At 39.4% G+C, this 23,110-nt stretch overlaps 1 protein-coding gene and 1 non-coding gene across 10 annotated transcripts in view; one reads left to right on the top strand and one right to left on the bottom strand.

The window, feature by feature from the left end:
* Positions 1–23,110, bottom strand: part of NSD1 (nuclear receptor binding SET domain protein 1) — a 141,690-nt gene that overhangs the window by 109,491 nt on the left and 9,089 nt on the right. The window lies entirely within an intron of this gene.
* On the top strand, positions 378–450 carry TRNAG-GCC (transfer RNA glycine (anticodon GCC)). The gene has a single exon. It is a non-coding gene; the product is annotated as a tRNA-Gly (tRNA).

The following is a 23,110-nucleotide window of genomic DNA, read 5'->3' as shown; positions in this document are numbered from 1 at the left end:
GGAATATTACTCAGCCGTAAAAGGGAATGAAATTGGGTCATTCATAGAGACGTGGATGGATCTATAGACTGTCATACAGAGTGAAGTAAGTCAGAAAGATTAAAACAAATATCATATATTAACGCATTTATGTGGAACCTAGAAAAATGGTACAGATGAACTGGTTTGCAGGGCAGAAATAGAGACACAGATGTAGAGAACAAACGTATGGACACCAATGAGGGAAAGTGGCAGGGGGGGAGGGGGGTGATGAATTGGGAGATTGGGATTGACATGTATACCCTAATATGTATAAAATGGATAACTAATAAGAACCTGCTGTATAAAAAAAATAAATTAAATAAAATTCAAAAAAAAAAAAAAAAGGTAGGGGGACTTCCCTGGTGGTGCAGTGGTTAAGACTCCGCACTGCCAATGCAGGGGGCCCGGGTTCAATCCCTGGTCAGGGAACTATATCCCACACACATGCCTCAAGTAAGAGTTCACATGCCACAACTAAGGAACCCACCTGCTGCAACTAAGACCCAGTGCAACCAAATTAATTAATTAATTAAAGGGGAAAAAAAGATAATATAGTGCACTACCACTATTTATCTTATTTTTTTTTATTATTGTTTATTTTATTTTTGGCTGCATTGGGTCTTCGTTGCTGCGCGCGGGCTTTCTCTAGTTGTGGTGAGCCAGGGCTACTCTTCGCTGTGGTACGTGGGCCTCTCACTGTGGTGGCTTCTCTTGTTGCAAAGCACGGGCTCTAGGTGCACAGGCTTCAGTAGTTGTGGCTTGCGGGTTCTAGAGTGCAGGCTCAGCAGCCGTGCCATATGAGCTTAGTTGCTCCACAGCATGTGGGATCTTCCTGGACCGGGGCTCGAACCTGTGTCCCCTGCATTGGCAGGCGGACTCCCAACCACTGTGACACCAGGGAAGCACTACCACTATTTAAAAACAAAAAACAAAAAAAACCACTAGGGTGGATATTATATGCATTTGCTTGCATATGTATAAAATATTTCAAAGGATAACACACAAGAACTGATAACTGATTACCAGTGAGAGGAACTGGCTGATTTAAATACTTTTCATTATAAATCTTTTAAAATTTAAAGCCTATAAGTGTTGGGACTTCCCTGGTGGTGCAGTGGTTAAGACTTCGCCTTCCAATGCAGGGGGAGTGGGTTCGATCCCTGGTCAGGGAGCTAAGACCCCACATTCCTTGGGGCCAAAAAATCAAAACATAAAACGGAAGCAATATTTGTAACAAATTCAATAAAGACTTTAAAAATGATGCACAGGGACTTCCCTGGTGGCACAGTGATTAAGAATCCGCCTCCCAATGCAGGGGACAAAGGTTCGAGCCCTGGTACACGAAGATCCCACATGCCGCGGAGCAGCTAAGCCCGTGTACCACAACTACTTCACCTGTGCTCTACAGCCCGGGAGCCACAACTACTGAGCCCACGTGCCACAACTACTGAAGCCCACGCACCTAGAGCCCATGCTCTACAACAAGAGAAGCCACGGCAATGAGAAGCCTGTACACTGCAAAGAAGAGTAGCCCCCACTCGCCGCAACTAGAGAAAAGCCTGCGCGCAGCAACAAAGACCCAATGCATCCAAAAATAAATATATAAAAATAAATTTATAAAAATGGTCCACATCCAAAAAAAAAAATCTTTAGGGACTTCCCTGGTGGTCCAGTGGCTAAGACTCTGCACTCCCAATGCAGGGGGCCTGAGTTCGACCCCTGGTCAGGGAACTAGATCCCACATGCCGCAACTAACAGTTCACATGTTGCAACTAAAGATCCCACGTGCCGCCACGAAGACCCAGAGCAGACAAAATAAATAAATAAATAAATTTTAAAAATCTTTTAAAAAATAAAATAAACAAAACATGTAAGTGTTACAAATGTAATAAGTAATGCCATTTTCAAGCAGGAAACAAAAAAGAATGGCTCTAAAATCTTAACTGAAATAAATATTTCTTTGGAAGGCATCTTGAGAGAGAGTCTAATTAGAGCAGAGAGGAAAATCTGGGCATTCGTATAAAGTTTCCTCTTACCCTGGTCAGTGTGAATGCACAATCTAATACTGAATTTAAAAAAAGAAGGAGAAGAGAAGAAAGGAAACCTGAATGGCAGACCCTCAGGATATCCAGGATTCAATCACAAGCTCATAGACTTTGCACAATTACTAAAACTACTGTAGCCTTTACTCAAGCTGGTTCCTCTGCCTAACATGCTCTTTAAATTCCTTTCTCCCCTATAAAAAAGAATGAAATAATGCCACTTGCAGCAACATGGATGGACCTAGAGATCATTATACTAGTGAAGTCAGGCAGAGAAAGACAATTATATGATATCCTGTATATGTGGAATCTAAAAAAAAAAAATGATACAAATGAACTTATTTACAAAACAGAAACAGACTCACAGACATAGAAAACAAACTTATGGTTACCAAAGTGGAAAGGGAGGTGGGGATAAATTAGGAGTTTGGAATTAAAACACATACACTACTACATATAAAATAGATAACCAACAAGCACAGGGAACTATCTTGTAATAACCTATAATGGGAAAGAATCTAACAAAAGAATACATGTATAACTGAATCACTTTGCTGTACATCTGAAACATTATAAATCAACTATATTTCAATAAAAATTTTAAAAATAAAAATAAAAAGATATTAACACATGCAAAGAATAAAAATTCCTCTCTCCTACTCTCATCACCACCCTCCCAGCCCCTTTTATGTCCCAGTTAACTCTTACTTAATCTTTGGATTCCCAGTCTCCACATCACTTTCTTAGGGAAGACTCCCTGAGCACCAAACTAGATCAAGCCTCCCCAGGATGCATTCTACAAGTTCCCTACACTTCTCCTCTTCCTCCCCCCACGCCCCCACTCCCGTGGTGCGGCTTGAGGGATCTTAGCTCCCCAACCAGGGATTGAACCAGGGCCCCTGGGAGTGGAAGCTCGGAGTCCTAACCACTGGAGCACCAGGAAATTCCCTACTTCTCTTCTTCCTAATCCTCAGTTTAACTGCTGTTACATAAGTATTGTGGAGTACCTTGTTAACTGTTTGTCTTCCCCACAGGACTCGAAGATCCATGAGGATCACTGTATTCCCAGTGCTTAAAACACTGTCTGGCACATTGTTAATGCTCAATATTTGTTGAATAATGAACGAATAAATGAAAGATCAAAAAAATAATGAGATACTGTAAAAGTTTTTATCTTCCACTTCAGTCCTTGCAACATAAAGCAACTTTAAGTCGTAATTATATGTAGGTGGGAAAACAGAGCATGCAATGCAAAGGAAAAGTCTGAATGCACAAAGGTGCAAAGCATCTGCTGAAGTGTCACACACATTTAAAAACCATAGCCAGTGTGCACTTTCTCCTCCAGTTGCCAGTAGTCTACTAGGAATATTCCAGAAATTTAACTAATCTCCTTCAGTGGTGTATGGTTTGACTCCCACAAAGAAATAGGAATAACAAAATACAAAGAGCAGTTGAGAAAAGAAAGCCATAGCATGTGCTAAGACACTCCTGATACAAATATGAAGGGAAAAGAAAACAAGTTTCACACTTTATGCATGTTTCTTAGATTCTCAAAGCTAAACCTGTTGGATTTATGGAAACTGTGTATCCAAAGTTTCTGGTGAACAAATAGGCTCAAACACCAATTTGAATGATGAAGGAAGAGCCCAAAGGTCTTATGTCTACTGAGTCAAGTAAGTATGTTGAGCTAATAGGTAACATTCATAACTTGAAAACCCAATGTTTGTGGGCCAGTATTTGAATTTTTAAAGAAAAATCTTGACATTTTAAAAATTGGGACCAAGTTGAATCTCAGGTTTAGAGGAAAAAAACATTTCTTAGAACCTTCAACCATGTGCCAAGACTTTTTACATGTAATATAAATGGAATTACAAAAAATGCTAATAGGTGGGTATTACCTCCATTTACTACTGAGAAACCCAAAACAAAATTTCCAATGTGACACCATTAATTGCCAAGCTCAATTCTGACTGATCCCCAAAGTTTGGGTACCCACCATCTTGCTCTATGCAAAAAGTTGGGCCTGGGCTCTGGACTAAGTTCTGGAGTTAAAGAATCCTGAGCTCATCACCAGAGCATTTTTTGCAAAATAAACATTTTTAAAAATTTTTAAGTTGTTATAAGCTCTTCCAAGACAATCCTTTTAGATTTATACTGTACTAATCAGGAAAAGTAATGACAAAACCTATTTTAAACATTTCAGGTAAATGCAGACAGTGTTCTGGATTTGCAATGATAAAAACTAAAAGAATAATTTAGTTTTTAACACTTCAATTTCAAAACACTGAGTTTGAAGACACTGAAATGAAGAAAAAGTAGAATTTTCTAATTTGAATGTTCACGGCGCAAATAAGCTTTACTGTAAAATGCAGACAGGATATATCACTTGCCATTCTGGAGATTAACTTTTTTAAAACTTTACCCTGCCTATTATTTTAAATGACATACAAAATATCCTTTTCCACGTGGTTTAAATGATATACTACATATTATTGTCAAAGCTTTAAGATTATTTGCCCTTCCAAGAATTAGCCCTGAATAAGACTTTTTAAATGCTATTACTTTCTATAACATATATGCATTCAAATTATCTTTCTACTCACCACAGAAAACTAATCCTCATCTTTTGTGACCATATAGTTGATGACACAGCCCAAAAGCAAAATCAATAAAATAATAAATATGTACAAGCTATACGTTGATGAGTTAAAAACCAGATAACCGTTTTGGCTATTGGTGCCTTGAATGTATAATAATTTCCTACAACTGACTCAGTCTCTGGCAAGTCCCTACTTATTTTAATTTATATCTCTAAAGTATAAACCTAGCTTTCCTCTCTGCAGGAGGATCAAGATGAGAAATGACCTAGATATTTCTCTAACAATACTCATTCTTTCCTCCTAAAAATATTTGTTGCTTACCTACTTATGAGAAACTGTAGTAGGACTCAAGGATACAAAATAAAGACAACACAATCCCAAGCTTGAAGTTGTAAGTTTACTCGGGGATACAGGACAGAACAATAATCAAAACATATTATGAAAAATGCTGTAACAGTATTATGGGAACACAGAACTTTTTATCCACTTTTCTGAAAACCAAGGAAAAGTATTAAGAGAGTAGGAAGAAATGCTAACCAAATGACAATATGAATATCAGACTACCTATGAACATCCTTCCGATTAACCAGAAAAGTTGTATTTGTAGTTAATTTAACTAGTGAATTACTGTTTTCATTCATTAAAACTTAAAATATGAGATGTGCTTATGAACAAAATAATATTTTGACATACACACCAGAACTTGTAAACAAGTATTGTCCTTACAAGACCATTTAATAACTCTTAGGATAATATATACAGTAGAGTGATAAACTTTTTCTGTTAAGGGCCAAACAGTAAATATTTCATGGTCTTTTTCCCAACTACTCAACTCCCCCATCATAGCACATTAAGTAGCCATAGACAACACATAAAAGAGCTACGTTCCAACAGACCTTCATACATGGTCACTGAAATTTGAATTTCATATTAGTTTAACATGTTATCAAATATCTTCCTTTTGATTTTGTCTCATCCATTCAAAAACATAAAAACTATTCTTGGCTCATGGGCTGTTACAAACACAGGTGGTGGCCAGATTTATCTGCAGTTTGTCAAAAACTACCACTAACAAGTCAATTCTACGTATTACATGATAAAAACCTTTCATGTTAATTCCAAACCACATGTAGAACCTAAACTGCGATCTATTAGTTTAACTTCTTCACCAGATTCAATCCTTACTTGATTTTCCCTAATAAAAACAAGGTCTGAAGACTATTACAAAAAATAAACTCCAAAACTATTTTGAGGAAAGGTTCTAACAGTCAAATGTGTCTCAAGTGACATCAGAAGAAATGAGGGAATAGGGAACTTCAAGGGCCAGTACCTCCACAAAAATAGCAGATGAACAAGGGAAAAACTATCACGAACAACTACACAAAACATTATGAGAAGTGGGAAAACTACTAAAAAGGTCTGGAACAACCAAGCAAATGCCTAATCAAGAAAAGGGCAAAGAGGGGCTTCCCTGGTGGCGCAGTAGTTAAGAATCCGCCTGCCAATGCAGGGGACACAGGTTCGAGCCCTGGTCCGGGAAGATCCCACATGCCGCAGAGCAACTAAGCCTGTGCGCCACAACTACTGAGGTGCTCTAGAGCCCGTGAGCCACAACTACTGAGCCCACGTGCCGCAACTACTGAAGCCCACGTGCCTAGAGCCCATGCTCTGCAACAAGAGAAGCCACCGCAATGAGAAGCCCGTGCACTACAACAAAGAGTAGCCCCTGCTCACCGCAACTAGAGAAAGTCCGCATGCAGCAACAAAGACCCAACGCAGCCAAAAATAAATAAATAAAATAAATAAATTTATTTTTAAAAAAGAAAGAAAGAAAAGGGCAAGGATAGATAGCTAGTGGGAAGCAGCCACATAGCACAGGGAGATCATCTCGGTGCTTTGTGACCACCTAGAGGGGTGGGATAGGGAGGATGGGAGGGAGATGCAAGAGGGAGGAGATATGGGGATATATGTATATGTATAGCTGATTTACTTTGTTATAAAGCAGAAACTAACACACCACTGTAAAGCAATTATACCCCAAAAAAGATGTTAAAAAAAAAAGAAAAGGGCAAGGCTGCTGGTTTTGTAAACTCGGAGCCTGTGGGACATCGAGTAGACAACAGGTGCCCCCGAGGCTGGGACAGGTTTGGCCTTAGCAGCTGTGGGCTGTGTGGGAGTGTGCACGCTAAGGCTGGGCCGGGGTCCGGGCTGCTTCCATAGCTCACATGGCGCGACTACTCCAGTCCTGGTACCTGACTTCTCTGGATCTGAGCTGGTGGTTCTGCGCTGGTGGCTTTGTAAACACAGCGCCTGAGGGTCACCAGGGCCTGTTGCCAGCATTCCTACGGTTGAGCCGGGAACAAGGACAGTGCCAACAACAGTGTACTTTGTGAGCCCACACAATGGGTTTCAGGAGACACCACAGAGCGCGCTCCCTGGTGGACAGCTCCAGCGGAGGAATACTCAGTGGCTCCTCTCCCAGTGGAAGCGCTCCAATCCTGCCGACCTCACACAGCAGCTTAGAAACAGATCTGGGACCTTCTACTCCAAAAACTAAGGAGCAGATTCTGCCCCTAACAGGGCTGTGACAACCACAGAGCAAAAAGGAGGCCCCGCTCAACTTCCAGTGTGGGCTCTGGTCACCACAACACCAGTTACACCCCCTATCAAGGGGATATCGGCCAGCACACACCGAGGAAAGAGGTGGCAGGCATCCATACTAAAAACAGCCCTCGCACCAAAAAATACTAAACCCATGCAGGCTACACAGGGACACTCCCACATAAAAATACCCCTCTGAGACCACAGCAGACAACTGTTTTCCTAAACTCATAGAGCAAGGGAAATATAAGTTAAATGGAGAAGCAAAAGAACCACTACCAATTAAAAGATCAAGAGCATTCTCCTGAAAGTAGGAACAATGAAACAGATCTCTTCAGTCTAATAGACACCGAGTTCAAAAAAGAGGTAATGAAAATACTAAAGGCATTAAGAAAGGCTATCAAAGCACAACATTGTAAATCAACCATACTTCAATTAAAAAAAAAAAAGGCTATCGATAGAAATGTAGATTACTGTAAAAAGGAACTAGAAACTATAAAGAGGAGCCAAGAAAAGTTAGAAAACTCATTTGCTGGATAAAACCTCAGCTAAAGGCAATGAACAGCAGACTGAATAATGCAGAAGATAGAATAATGGAAATCACCCAATCAGAACAGCAGACAGAAAGCCAGATGAAAAAAACTGAAAGCAATATAAGAAACCTATGATAATATAAAGCGTGCTAATCTAAACATAACAGAGATTCCAGAAGGAGAAGAAAGAGGAAAGGGGATCAAAAGTATATCTGAAGAAATTATGGCTGAACACTTCCCAAACCTCAAGAAGGAAACAGATATCCAGGTACAAGAAACACAGAGGGACCCAAACAAGATGAACCCAAACAAATCTATACCAAGACATATTATAATTAAAATGACAGGGACTTCCCTGGTGGCGCAGTGGTTAAGAATCCGCCTGCCAGGGTTTCCCTGGTGGAGCAGTGGTTAAGAATCCGCCTGCCGGGCTTCCCTGGTGGCGCAGTGGTTGAGAATCTGCCTGCCAATGCAGGAGACACGGGTTCGAGCCCTGGTCTGGGAAGATCCCACATGCCGCGGAGCAAATGGGCCCGTGAGCCACAACTACTGAGCCTGCGTGTTTGGAGCTTGTGCTCCGCAACAAGAGAGGCCGCGATAGTGAGAGGCCCGCGCACCGCGACGAAGAGTGGCCCCCGCTTGCCACAACTAGAGAAAGCCCTCGCACAGGAACGAAGATCCAACACAGCCATAAATAAACAAATAAATAAATAAATTAAAAAAAAAAGAATCCGCCTGCCAATGCAGGGGACACGGGTTTGAGCCCTGGTCCAGGAAGATCCCACATGCCGCAGAGCAACTAAGCCTGTGCACCACAACTACAGAGCCTGCGCTCTAGAGACTGCGAGCCTCAACTACTGAGCCCATGTGCCACAACTACTGAAGTTAAAGAGAGGATTCTAAAGGCAGCAAGAGAAAAACAAAGAATTAATTACAAGGGAACTCCCATAAGGCTATCAGCTTGATTTCTCTACAGAAACGTTACAGGCCAGAAGGGAGTGGCAAAATATAGTCAAAAGTCCTGAAAGGAAAAAATCTGCAACCTAGAATACTCTACCCAGCAAGATTATCATTTAGAATAGGTGAGATAAAGAATTTCTCAGACAAGCAAATACTAAAAGAATACAGCAATACTAAACCCATCCTAAAAGAAGTATTGAGTTAAAAGCCCAAGACTTCCCCAAGGCCCATGAGGCCCTGTACCACCTGCCCCATCCCCTCCTTGCCCTCCCCTCCTCCCTCTCTCCACATCACTCTCTCTGATTCAGCCACACGGGCCTCCTCACTCTTCCTCCAACACACTAGGCACAGTCTTGCCTCAGGACCTTTGCACAGGCTATTCCCTCTGCCTGGAACACTCTTCCCCCAGATGTCAGCACACCTCCCTCCGTCATCTCCTTCAGGTCTCTCCTCAAAGTCACCTCCTCAGAAAGGCTTCCTCTGACCCCAAGTCTGAATGACCACACCCCCTCCCCAATTCACTCTCTCTCTTTCTTGCTTTGTGTAAATTCAGGGTACTTATCACTACCTCCCATTTTGTTACTGACTGATTGACCTGTGTAGTGTCTGTCTCTGCCATTACAATGTCATCCCCTGGAGGGCAAAGATGGGTTCTCTCTGTGTCCCCAATGTCTACAGCAGACCCAGTTGCCTGGGATCAAATCCCAACTCCAACCCTGCCCAGCAGGTGGGACCTAAAGCAAGTTTCTTGTCCTCCTGGGGCCTCACCTTTTCCATCTGGAAAGTGGAGAAAATCATTGCAATCAATGAGCTTACCCACATGGTGGGCTTGGAAAGTGACAGGCACACAGTAGGTGCTCAGTAAGTGCATGGCTGAGGGTCCACCATGAATGGCCAGGGGTCCTTGGCCACATGCCATTTACCCAGATTTGTGTGTACACAGGCAGGCATGCAGCTGTGTGTCCATACACCTGTGTGTCCATCTGCAGGCATTGCGCACAAACACAGGGGCAAAGAAAAAAAAAAAAAAGAAATATTGAGGGCCTTCCCAGGTGGTCCAGTGGTTAAGACTCTGCGCTCCCAATGCAAGGGGCTCAGGTTCGATCCCTGGTCAGGGAACTAGATCCTGCATGCAGCAACTAAGATCCCACACGCGGCAACAAAGACCCACGTGCCACAACTAAGACCCAGTGCAGCCAAATAAATATTATTTTTTTTTTAAAAGTAAAGAAAACACACATCCACACAAAAACTTTTACATGAATCTTCACACCAGCATTCATAACAGCCAAAATGTGGAAACAAACCAAAGATCCATTAACTGATGAATGGATAGCAAAATGTGGTATATATATCTATGCAATGGAATATTACTCAACCACAAAAAGGACTGGGGTACTGATACATGCTACAACATGGATGAACCTTGAAAATATTACACTAAGTTAAAGAACTCAATCACAAAAGACCATATATTATATGATTTAATTTATATGAAATGTCCAGAATAGGAAAATCCATAAAGAAAGAACATAAACTGCTGGTTGCCTAGGGCTGAGCAGAATGACTGCTAATGGAGTGATAAAAATTTTTTACAGTTAGATTGTAGTGACGGATGTGCAACTCAATGAATATACTAAAAATCACTACATTATATTTTAAATGGATATATGTATGGTATGTGGATTATACCACAATAAAGTTGTTAAAATTTTTTTAGTTAAAACATGAAGTTGAACCCTTACCTCCCACCATATACAAAAATTAACTCAAATATATCAAAGATCTAAATGTAGGAGCTAAAACTATAAAAATCTTAGAGAAAACACAGCAGTAAATCTTCATGACCTAGTATTTGGCTACGGATTCATAGGAAGAACACCAAAAGTACAAACAACAAAAGGAAAAAATAGGTTAAATTGGACATCATCAAAATTAAAATTCTTTGCGTAGAAGAGGACACTATCAAGAGTGGGAAGACACTCATGGAATGGGAACAAATATTTGCAAATCAAATATCTGATAAACATCTCGTATCCAGAACACATAAATAACATCCACAAGTGTTGGTGAGAATACAGAAAGAAAAGGGAACCCTTGTATACTGTTGGTGGGAATGTAAATGAGTACCGTGGAAATCTATGTGGAGGTTCCTCAAAAAATTAAAACTATAACTATCATATAGTTATAATCCCACTCTGCCATACATATCCAAAATAATTTAAATTAGGACCTCAAATAGTTTTCTGCACACCCATGTTTGTTGTCACATTACTTACAATAGGAAAGACACGGAAACAACCTAAATGTCCATCAACAAATGAGTGTATAAAGAAAATGTGGTATATACATACAATGGAATATTATTGAGCCTTCTTTTTAAGAAGAAAGTCCTGCAACTTGCTACAACATGAACATGGAGGACATTATACTAAGGGAAATAAGCCACACACAGAAGAACAAATTCTACATGATCCCACTTATATCAGGAATCCAAAACAGTCAAATTCATAGAAGCACAAAGTGGAAGGGTGGTTATCAGGGGCTAGGAGGTTACTGGGGCTGGGAGGAGGGGGAATCGGGGACATGTTAGTCAAAAGGTACATAGTTCCACTTATGCAAGATGAATAAGTCTGAGAGATCTACTGTATAGCGCATATGGTCAACAATACTGTATTATATACTTAAAATCTGTTAAGTGATTACATCTTATGGTTAAGTGTATGGTATTATATATGGCATTATATATGGTGACAGTTTCACAGGTGTATACTTATCTTCAAATTCATCAAGATATACACATTAAATATGTACAGGTTTTCCATATGTCAATCATGCCTCAAAAAAAATAATAATAAAAGGGGAAAAAAAGTTAAACAAAATTACCATATGACCCAGCAATTCCACTAGTGGGTATATACCTGAGATTTAAACACAGATGTTCAAGCAAAAACTTGTACACAACTATTGACAGCAGCATAATTAATTCATCATAACCAAAAAGTGGAAATAATCCAAATTCCCACCAACTGATGAAAGATAAACAAACTGTGGTATATCCACACCATGGAATATTATTCAGCCATAAAAAGGAATAAAGTGCTGATATGTGCTACAATATGGATAAACTTTGAAAGCATGATGGTTAAGCGAAAGGAACCAGACAAAAAAGGCCACATACTTTGATTCCACTTATACAAAATGTCTAGAATAGGCACTCATAAAGACTGAAAGATCAGTGGCTGCCAAGGACTAGGGGAAAGGGAAAATGGGGAGTGACTGCTTAATGATTAAGTAGTTTCTTCTTGGAGTGATAAGAATGGTCTGGAATTACATAGCAGTAATGGTTACACAACACTGTAAATGTAAAAAATGCCACTGAATTGTACACTTTAAAACGGTTTAAATGGTCAATTTTAAGTTATTTAAATTTTATCTCAATTCTTAAAAAAGTGTCTAGCTTCCTTAAACTATTTTTTAAATGGAACATTCACATCTGGTATGATAAACTGAAAGAATATTTCATTACTGCACAGTTACACTTACATTGTGGTTATTTGTTAGTAAGCAGAGGTAACTCAGAAGTCAGACAGAAATAAATCCTCATACTAGATAGAAGTTGCATTTGGCTTTGAAGTACAGGATAGGACAGATTTGCTGATGACACCTGTCTTTCTATTCAAGTTTTCAGGCCAAATTGACATGCAGACTTGAGAAAAACTATCAAATTTCTGCCTCTCATTTTAATCTCCCACTGCCAACAAGACCACTAAAAATAACATTATGTAATGAACGGTGCCCTTAGTCCTTTGCAACAGGGGAGGCAACACAGCAGAGAGAAAACACTCTGAAGCCAGACGGCCTTGGCCAGAATACCAGCACCATCACTTGGGAAACCACTTAAATCTCCCTAAGCTTCTATTTCCTAATGTATAAACCTGAAATAATGGTTGTCTATCAACTTATGTGGGCTTGTTCTGAGGATTAAATGAGATAATATCAATACTCATTAAGTGCTTAGTACAGAGACTAGCTGCCTGGCAGACGGTACTCAATGTATGTTAACTATGATAATTAACAGCAGCAAATACACACCATGTGCAATACACTGTGCTAGGAGTTAATTTTCAAAACAGCTTACAGATTAAGAAACTAAGGGTGAAGAGTCACTTGTCCAAGGTAATCAAAGGAGTCAGTCTGGTCTCAAAGGGAGATCTGTCCAACTCCAAAGCCCACATTTTTTTTTTTTTTAAGTTGAGAGTTATGTTTTATTTGGTGAACATAACTGAGAACTTATGCCCGGGACACAGCCTCTCAGGTAATTCTAAGGGACTGCTCCCCCCACATTCTTTCTACAATCCCAAACTCCCTTTCTATATAAAGAAAAGTTCTTATGACTTCTTTTAATGGCATTTTATCTATGCTTTTTCGTAGTGAGCAGCAGTCAAAATTAAGAAACAGAAACAGGTTAACAATAGATACAAAAGTCAAATACAAGCAGAAAAAAATATCATTTCAATCATTTAAACAAAAAAAAAAAAAAAAAAAAAGGGAGAATTTAGGGAAAGACCTAGACCCTAACTACCCCACTTCAATATCATCCCTTCCTACCCCATCCTCCCCGCCTAATCATGCCATAATCAACTCCTTATTCTCCCAAAGCAGCGGCTATTTCAATCCTTGGAATCCTAAATCATACTCCTCTCTGCCCAGCACAGCTGTCCTACCCCAACTTCCACCATATTCCCATCTTACAAATGCATGGCACCTAAAAAACAACTGAGTGATGAATGAAGAATGTGCTGTCTCAATTAATGTTAGCAATTTTCGAAATGCAAAGTTACAATAAAATGTACTTGGTAAAAAGTCACCTTTTTTTTTTTAAAGATCTTTTGATGTGGACCATTTTTAAAGTCTTTATTGAATTTGTTACAGCGTTGTTTCTGTTTTATGTTTTGGTTTTTTGTCTGCAAGGCGAGGCATATGGGATCTTAGCTCCCCGACAAGGGATCGAACCCTTCACCCCCTGCACTGGAAGGCGAAGTCTTAACCACTGGACAGCCAGGGAAGTCGCTTTTAATTGAAAACTTAGAAAGTAACTCCTACTATAAAAATAATCACATAAAGGGTCGGGGAACTAAGATCTCGCATGCTGCGCGGTACAGCCAAAAAAAAAAAAATTAAATTTTTAAAAATAAAATAAAAAATAAAAAGGAGTATAAGAATTGTACACTCAAAACTACAAAACACCACTGAAAGATATTAAACAAGACCTAAATAAATGGAAAGATACCCCATTTTCACATTGGAGACAGTGTTGCTAAGATGCTGATAAACTCCAAAATGATCTACAGACTGAACAAAATATCAAACTTCCAGTTCCCTTTTTTGCAGAAATTGATAAGTTAATCCTAAAATTTGTATGAAAATGCAAGGGACACAGAATATCTAAAACAATCTTGAAAATGAGAAACAGGGAATTCCCTGGTGGTCTAGTGGTTAGGATTCGGCACTTTCACTGCCACGGAAGTTCAATTCCTGGTAGGGGAACTGAGATCCCACAAGCTGCGTGGCATGGCCAAAAAAAGAAAAAAAAAAAAAAAAAGAACAACAAACTTATAAGACTCAACACTTCCTGACTTCAAAACTTACTACAAAACGACATCAATCAAAAATGTGTGGTGCTGGAATAAGGTTAGACATATAGGGACTTCCTTGGTGGTCCACTGGTTAAGACTCCACGCTCCCAATGCAGGGGATCCAGGTTCAATCCCTAGTCAGGGAATTAGATCCTGCATGCCGCAACTAAAGATCCCGCACATGGGACTTCCCTGGTGGCGCAGTGGTTAAGGATCCACCTGCCAAAGCAGGGGACATGGGTTCGAGCCCTGGTCCAGAGAGATTCCACATGCCACAGAGCAACTAAGCCCATGTGCCACAGCTACTGAGCCTGCGCTCTAGAGCCCGTGAGCCACAACTACTGAGCCCACATGCCACAACTACTGAAGCCTGCACGCCTAGAGCCTGTGCTCCACAACAAGAGAAGCCACCGTGGCAACGAAGAGTAGCCCCCGCTTGCCACAACTAGAGAAAGTCTGCACACAGCAATGAAGACCCAACACAGCCAACAATAAATTAATTAATTAATTAAGTAAATAAAAATTTATTAAAAAAAAGATTCTGCACGCGACAATGAGGATCTCACGTGCCACAATTAAGACTCAGTGTAGCGAAATAAATAAATAAATCTTAAAAAAAAAAAAAGGATAGACATATAAATTGACAGAACAGAATTAAGAGCCCAGAGATAAATCTATATCTGTTTTCAACAAGGGTGCCAAGACCATTCAATAGGGAAAGAATAGTCTTTTCAACAAATGGTGCTGGGACAACTGGGTACCCACATGCAAAAGATGTTTGGCCCCCTACCTCACATCATATACAAAAATTCAAAATGCATCAAAGACCTACGTGTAAGAGGTAAGAATATAACTTTTAGGAGAAAACATAGGAGTAAATCTTCTTCATCTTGAATTAGGCAATGGTTTCTTAGATATGACATCACAAGGCAAAGAAAAAAAATAGATATATTGGACTTCATCAAGATTAAAAACCTTTGGAACGTCCCTGGCGGCCTAGTGGACTCTGTGCTTTCACTGCTGAGGGCCAGGGTTCAATCCCTGAACAGGGAACTAGGATCCCAGAAGCTGCACGGCATGGCCAAATACAAAAACATTAAAAAAACAAGAAAACAAAAACAAATTTTGTGCTTCAAGGATACCATCAAGAAAATGAAAAACCCCACAGAATGGAAGAAAGTATTTGCAAATCATATCTGATAAGGGACTTAATCCAGAATATATAAGGAACTACAACTCAGCAATAAAAAAGCCCAATTTTTAAAAAATATGCAAAGGATTAACAACACAGACTCCAAAGTAGCTATACAAATGTCCAAAAAGCACATAAATGGATGCTCAACATCATCAGGAAAATATAAATCAAAACCACAATGAGATAACATGTAACACTCACCAGGATGGCTTAAAAAAAAAAAAAAGCAAGTGTTGGCAAGAATATGAAGAAATCACAAGTGTAAAATGGTGCAGCCACTGTGCAAAAACAGTCTGGTTGTTCCTCAAAATGTTAAACAGTCCCGTGGGGTTGGGACTCCACACTTTCACTGCTGAGGGCACAGGCTCAATCCCTGGGTGGGAAACTAAGATCCCACAAGCTGCATGATGCGCCCAGAAAAAAAAAAGAATCCCCACTGAATCCAGGAGAGGTATTTGTACACCTATGTTCATATCTGCATTATTCACAATAGCCAAAAGGTGGCCATCGACTGATAAATGGATAAAGAAAATGTGGTATACAGCAGAATATCTTTAAAAAGGAAGAAAATTCTGACACGGCCTACAACATGGGTGAACTCTTGAGGACATTACATTAAGTAAAATAAGGCAATCACAAAAAAGATAAATACTGTATAATTCTACATGAGGTATTCAGAGCAGTCAAATTCAGAGAGAGAAAGCAGAATGGTGGTTACCAGGGGCTGGGAGGAAGGGGAAGTGGCAAGTTGTTCAACTGGTAAGTTTTCTAAAATGGAAAGAGTTCTGGAGAATGGCTGCACGAAATGTGAACACACTTAATGTTATTTAACTGTACACGTCAAAATAGTTAGGATGGAGAGTTCCCTGGTGGCCTAGGGTTAGGATGCTGGACTTTCACTGCCATGGCCCCAGGTTCAATCCCTGGTCGGGGATCTGAGATCCTGCAAGCCACATGGCACGGCCAAAAAAAAAAAAAAGTTAGAATGGTAAATTTTATGCTATGTATATTTTATCAAAATTAAAAATAGGACTTCCCTGGTGGCGCAGTGGTTAAGAATCCGCCTGCTAATGCAGGGGATGCAGGTTCGAGCCCTGGTCCGGGAAGATCCCACATGCCGCGGAGCAACTGAGCCTGTGCACCACAACTACTGAGCCCGCGTGCCACAACTACTGAAGCCCACGCACCTAGAGCGCATGCTCCGCAACAAAAGAAGCCACCATAACGAGAAGCCCGCACACTGCAACAAAGAGTAGCCACTGCTCGCCACAACTAGAGAAAGCCCATGTGCAATAACGAAGACCCAACGCAGACAAAAATAAAAATTAATTAATTTTTTTTTTTTTTTTAAGTTAATGGGACTTCCCTGGTGGTCCAGTGGGTAAGATTCCATGCTCCCAATGCAAGGGGCCCAGGTTCAATCCCCGGTCAGGGAACTAGATCCCACATGCATGCCACAACTAAGAGTTCGAATGCTGCCAAGTAAGAGTCCTCATGCCACAACTAAAGTTCCTGCATGCCACAACGAAGATCACGCATGCCGCAACTAAGACCCGGCGCAGCCAAAAATAAATAAATAAATAATAAGTAAATAAATAAATAAGTTTTTTTAAGTGTCACTACTTTGTATACTTAAGCTTTCTCCTTTAAAACTACTTATTTCTTATTGGGTGGGCGTGGTAACCAGTCGCCCTAGATGGTCCCCAGTGATCCACATTTCAGGGTATTCCCCTCCCACATTGTATCTCCTTGGATCTCCTTGCTAGGTCTCTCCTCTCTTGGACAACTCACTCTAGGGGGGAAGCCAGCTACATACTGTGAGCAGCCCTATGGAGAGGCGCTCATAGCAAGGAACTGAGGCCTCCTTCAGCCAATAGCCATATGAGTGAGCCATACTGGACAAGGATCCTACAGCCTTCAGATGACTGCAGCAGTGATGGACATCTTGCTTGTAATCTCGTGAGAGACTGAGCCAGAACCATCCAGCTAAGCCACTCCCTGATTCCTAACCCTGTGTGAGAGAAATGTTTATTATTTTAGACTGCTCAGTTTGAGGGTAATTTGTTAGGCAGAACAGATAACTAATACAGGATTTCCCTGGTGGTCCAGTGGTTAAGACTCCGCACCGCACTCCCAATGCAGGGGGCCTGGGTTCGATCCCTGGTCAGGGAACTAGATCTCACATGCCGCAACTAAGAGCCTGCATGCCACAACTAGAAAAGATCCTGCGTGCTGCAACTAAGACCCAGCTCCACCAAATAAATAAATTTTTTTTAAAAAAAAGATAACTAATACAAAGGGAAACATTCCTTCCACAGCTATAAGAATTTGTTTTCAAAAATAAAATTAAAGACTCTATAAAAATTATCATCAGCACAGTGCTAGATATTAAAATAAAATCCCTATTAGATCAATTTAAGGCTTTAGCAGACAGAATTTTTTAAAATTTTTACAAGTGTGTAAAATTGGTTTATCGAACATACAGAAGTTTCGAATCGATAAAAGAAACTACTCCAAACAGATCTGGATACATGAAAAATGAAACTTCGACTCTACAACTATAGAAAATTAACTAAAATGAAAAACAGATTGAGAAGAAATATTTATGTCTGTAAGATAAAAGGATAATAGCTATAAAACACTACAACCCAGACAGATAAGTCAGCAAAGGATATGGACAGCAAAGGCCACAGGAGAAATACAAACAAGAAACAAAGAAATCATTTTCAACAATATTAATTAAATCAAACTTGCGGTAGAAGTATGCACCTATTTAATGAAGTAAAAAACTTAAAACATCAATGCTATCAAAGTTGGCATGCTATCAAAGGGAGGAAAATGCTGTACTCGTATATACACTATTTAGAACTGTGTGAAATGGTACACTCCTTTTGGAAAGCCATACAGAAGTAGGTACATCTGAGACAAAAAATTTAACCCATTGCCCTGATAATTCCCCTATCAGCAGTTTATCCTTAGGAAATAATTCCACAGACATTACTATGAAATTAATAAGGTACCTACCAAGACTTTACTTAAAACTCTAATATCTACTCCACCAAAGAACTAATTTCAGTGGTTTAATTACCTGCACTATAACACTTCTGCCTCAAAGCTCTACTATATTTAAAAAAAAAAAAAAAAAAGGAAGCACTTCAAATGCAGAACTGTATTACCTCTCAACTGCTCTGCAATTCTTTACAGATCATGGCATGGTGGAAGTGTTTTTTCTTCATATGCTGATTATAAAAATAGATTCAATACATTGTCCACTGAACCAACTGCAATGTTAAAAAAATGCCTTTGGATATAAAATTCCAATGACAATTAGCATGGCATTGATGTCTATTATTTTTACTGGGTATAGATAAAACTTGCACATTGCCGAGTTTCACCAGGGATCCCCAACAACTCCAATTACAGCATCAAGAGAAATTAGAGATGCCAAGAGGAATATACCCTCAGTAATTTACAAAGAAAGACTACCTTCAGATTCTGCCTGGTATATGAGGGGATATCATATAACCAGTAATTATTTTTAATTTAATCTAATGTGTAAATATAATTGTTCATCCTCCAAAATGGGTTTTATCCTTCCAGCAATCTTTAACACAGTACTATGGTATTGATATTTTATGTAAGGTCACTGGACATGTGAAAAGAACTTTAGAGGCCTTAATAAAGTAATTTCATCTAATAACAGTAAAAAACACTAAAATCTGTTCCAATTTATTAAGGGGAAACAAGTTTGTATGACTTTATTGTTTCTTTAATTAAGTTATCTAAAAGTAGAAACAATGCTTAAAAATTATGACTTGTATACAGGCATTATAAAGAATGTAGATCATCTAGAATACATAAAGAACTCTCAAAACCAAACAATTAAAATCAAACAATCCAATTAGAAAATGGGCAAAAGACATGAATGTATTTCACCAAAGAGGATATACAGATGGGAAATAAACACACAAAAAGATGTTCAACGTCATTAGCTATCAGGGAAATGCAAATAAAAACCATAATGAGGGCTTCCCTGGTGGCGCAGTGGTTAAGAATCTGCCTGCCAATGCAGGGGACGGGTTCGAGCCCTGGTCCAGGAAGATCCCACATGCCGCAGAGCAGTTAAGCCCATGCACCACAACTACTGAGCCTGCGCTCTAGAGCCCGCAAGCCACAACTACTGAAGGCCGCATGCCTAGAGCCTGTGTTCCGCAATAAGAGAAGCCCCCGCTCACTGCAACTAAAGAAAGCTTATGTGTAGCAACAAAGACCCAACACAGCCAAAAAAGAAAGTAAAATAAATAAATTAAAAACAAAAAACAAAAACCATAATGAGATATCATTACATAACTATCAAAACAGTTAAAACAAAAATAGTGAAAACACTAAATGATGGTGAGGAGGAAAAGAAACTGGATCACTCATACACTACTGGTGAGAATGTAAATAGTACAGTTACTCTGGAAATCAGCTTGGCAGTTTCTTATAAAAGTAAACATGTAGTACCATATGATTCAGCAATGGTACTCTTGGGCATTTATCCCAGAGAAATGAAAACTTATGTTCACACAAAACCTGTATATGAATGTTCACAGCACTTCTAATAGCCAAAAGCTAGAATAAACCCAGATGTCCTTCAACAGGTGAATGGTTAAACAAACTGTGGTAGATACCTATCACGGAATACTACTTAGTAATAAAAAGGTATAAAATATTGATACACTCAATAACTTGGATGACTCTCCAGGGAATTTTAAGTGAAAAAAACCCAATCCCAAAAGGCTATATATATACTGCATGATTCCATTTACGGACATTTTTGAAATGACAAAATTTTAGAAACAAAGGACAGATTAGTAGTTGGCAAAAGTTGGAGGAGGAACTGCCAGGAAGAAGATGGGTGTGATATAAAAGGGCCACAGAAGATATCCTGGTGGCACTGAAACTGTTCAACATCTTGAGTGTGGTAGTGCACATACAAACCCACTCAGGTGATAAAAATGCAGAGAACTTAACATAGTACATACACACAAACAAGTGCAAGTAAAACCAGGGACATCTGGAATATGTCCTTATAGAACTGTAGAATTTTCTTTAAAAAAAAATATGAAAAACATAAACTGGGACACCTGAATAAGATTGGTGGATTATACCAATGTCAATATCCTGGTTGTGATATTAGATGTTTTTGCAAAACATTATCATTGCAAAATCAAGCAAAACATACATAGGATCTCTCTGTATTATTTCTCACAACTAACAGCATGTGAACTTACAGTGATTTCAATAAAAATTTCAATCATTAAAAAAAAATGGAGATCTACCTACATGCTCATATGAATAGATATCCTCAACGTATTAGGTATTCAATAATATGTATATCAGGCCACTTGTGTTACCAAAAGATAAAAAAGGTACATAGACACAAAGAAAATCCTAATAAAATATAAAGAATGAAAATGAGGGACAACTGAGAATTCCCCAGTGGTCCAGTGGTTAGGACTCTGTGCTTTCATGGCAGAGGGCCAGGGTTCAATCCCTGGTCAGGGAACTGGGATCCCACAAGCTGCATAGTGCAGGTCCCGCCCCCCCCCCAAAAAAAAAGAGGGAGCATATGAGGGGTGACAGAAATAAAGTTCCTTTTTTTTTAATGTTCCATTTTTCACTTTTACCATGAATTTATATTACTTTTCTAACTAAAATATTCATAGCAATCTCCTCAAAAGGCCACATTTTGAGATCATTAAAAAAGTTTCAGAAATGATCATTCAATGACAATCAAACCCACCACCAGAAAAGAGGTGGGCTCTCCTGAAAACCAGGGGGTGGAAATGAAACATTTATATCCATGACAAAAGACAACCAGCAAAAAGCAACAATGTAATAAAGTTAAACTACTTAATAGCTGGAGTGCAGAGAGATACTGATCCTATGGCCCAAACTAAATTCTCCTGATTACCAAACAAAAAATGGATCAAATTCTCCTGATTATTAAACAAAAACAGAAAAAATACTTAATGCCTTTATCTTACCAATTAAGCAAGAAGAGTTTAGAAGAACAGAGAAAAAAGCAAAAGTGCAAACATATGTTTCTCAAAATTCACAACTAACTCTTCCAAATGTCCATTTGGCTCTTGGTATATAGTAATAATAGGCATCACTTACTGAGCACCTACACTTCAGAACTAGCAGTGTGCTAGCTGCTTCAGATAAATTATCTTGTTGCATCCTTTCAAATGTGTAGGCTACACAGTATTCGCCCCATTTAGAGATGAGGAACTGGGCCTCAGAGAGATTAAAGGGACTTCTACTAAACAGGTAGCACAGTACACTGTCAAGGGATCTATCCAACTTAAAACTATTATGATTTAATATCTTTAATTAAGAGATTAAATGTGAGAATGGAGAGAAAAATGAATGCTTGAGATACAGGGAGCACAAATTCAAAGCCCTTAGAAATTAAATGCATGAGGAGATAAAGTCAAAAAAATCACTGAAGTTTTGAAATTTGGTACATTGAGGATGAGCATTCACAGTCCACTCATCACCTTCCTACCTAAAATTTACTCCCATTCCCAACTTGTATCTCTGTAATAGCACCATTCATTCTTTTACTCCATAAATATATGAGTGTCTACTACAAAGAAGGCACCATGCTACACACTGTTAAGATGCAAAAAGATGAATCACACCAGGGAGACAAAGGCTAACAGTTCAGCCTGGCTGAACCCAGCCAGGATTCCCTGGGTGTAGCATATGAGATTTGGGAAAGTCGGGATGAGGTCCTATCACAGAGGACAACTGAATTTGGGCTTATTTGTTAGGCACATGGGGAGAGGAGCGAGGCACTGAAGGTAAAGCTTTAACCAGAGACCTAGTTTTCTCATTTTGGAGGTCAGAGGTAATTTTGTCTGTCTCTCCAGACAGACTGGAGAGAAAAACTATATGAAGACCAGTAATAAAGACATCATAGTAGAATGGAAATAGCATAAAAATTCAACCCTACAGCATGGAGTACAAGGCCTATATTTACACTTTATCTCCTGACAACCCCACTCCTCTCAGATTCCTCCTATCAAAGAATTTCTTGCCACTTGCATATGCTATTCCTTCTTACTTACTGGCATGTCTCTGCTCAAATTACATATAACCCTCTGTGAAGTTCTTCCAGATTACTCCAGGCATGCCTTCCTCCACACTCCCATAGTACCTATAACACCTATCAGACCATGTGGCATTCTGTATTGCCATTGTTTACACTTGTTTTCCACAGTAAAGTTCCTTAAAAGCAAGTCTACGTCTTTCCCTTTTTTAATACTAGCAGTGCCTAGCACAGAGGAGGCACTCAAATGCATTTTGATCATATAAACAAATAAGTGACTCCAAGGTTTCCAGCCTTGAGAAGAACTGGAGGATGATGCCATCATTAAGACAGAAGGAAAAGCATGTTTGGCAATAAAAGAGATAGGGTCAAAAGTGAGTAAGTATGGGGACTTCCCTGGTGGCGCAGTGGTTAAGA

The sequence above is a fragment of the Balaenoptera ricei genome, chromosome 3 (assembly GCF_028023285.1).
Source record: "Balaenoptera ricei isolate mBalRic1 chromosome 3, mBalRic1.hap2, whole genome shotgun sequence".
NCBI lineage: Eukaryota > Metazoa > Chordata > Mammalia > Artiodactyla > Balaenopteridae > Balaenoptera > Balaenoptera ricei.
Note: the sequence above shows the minus strand (reverse complement) of the source record. Positions and strands in the feature narration are given on the sequence as shown.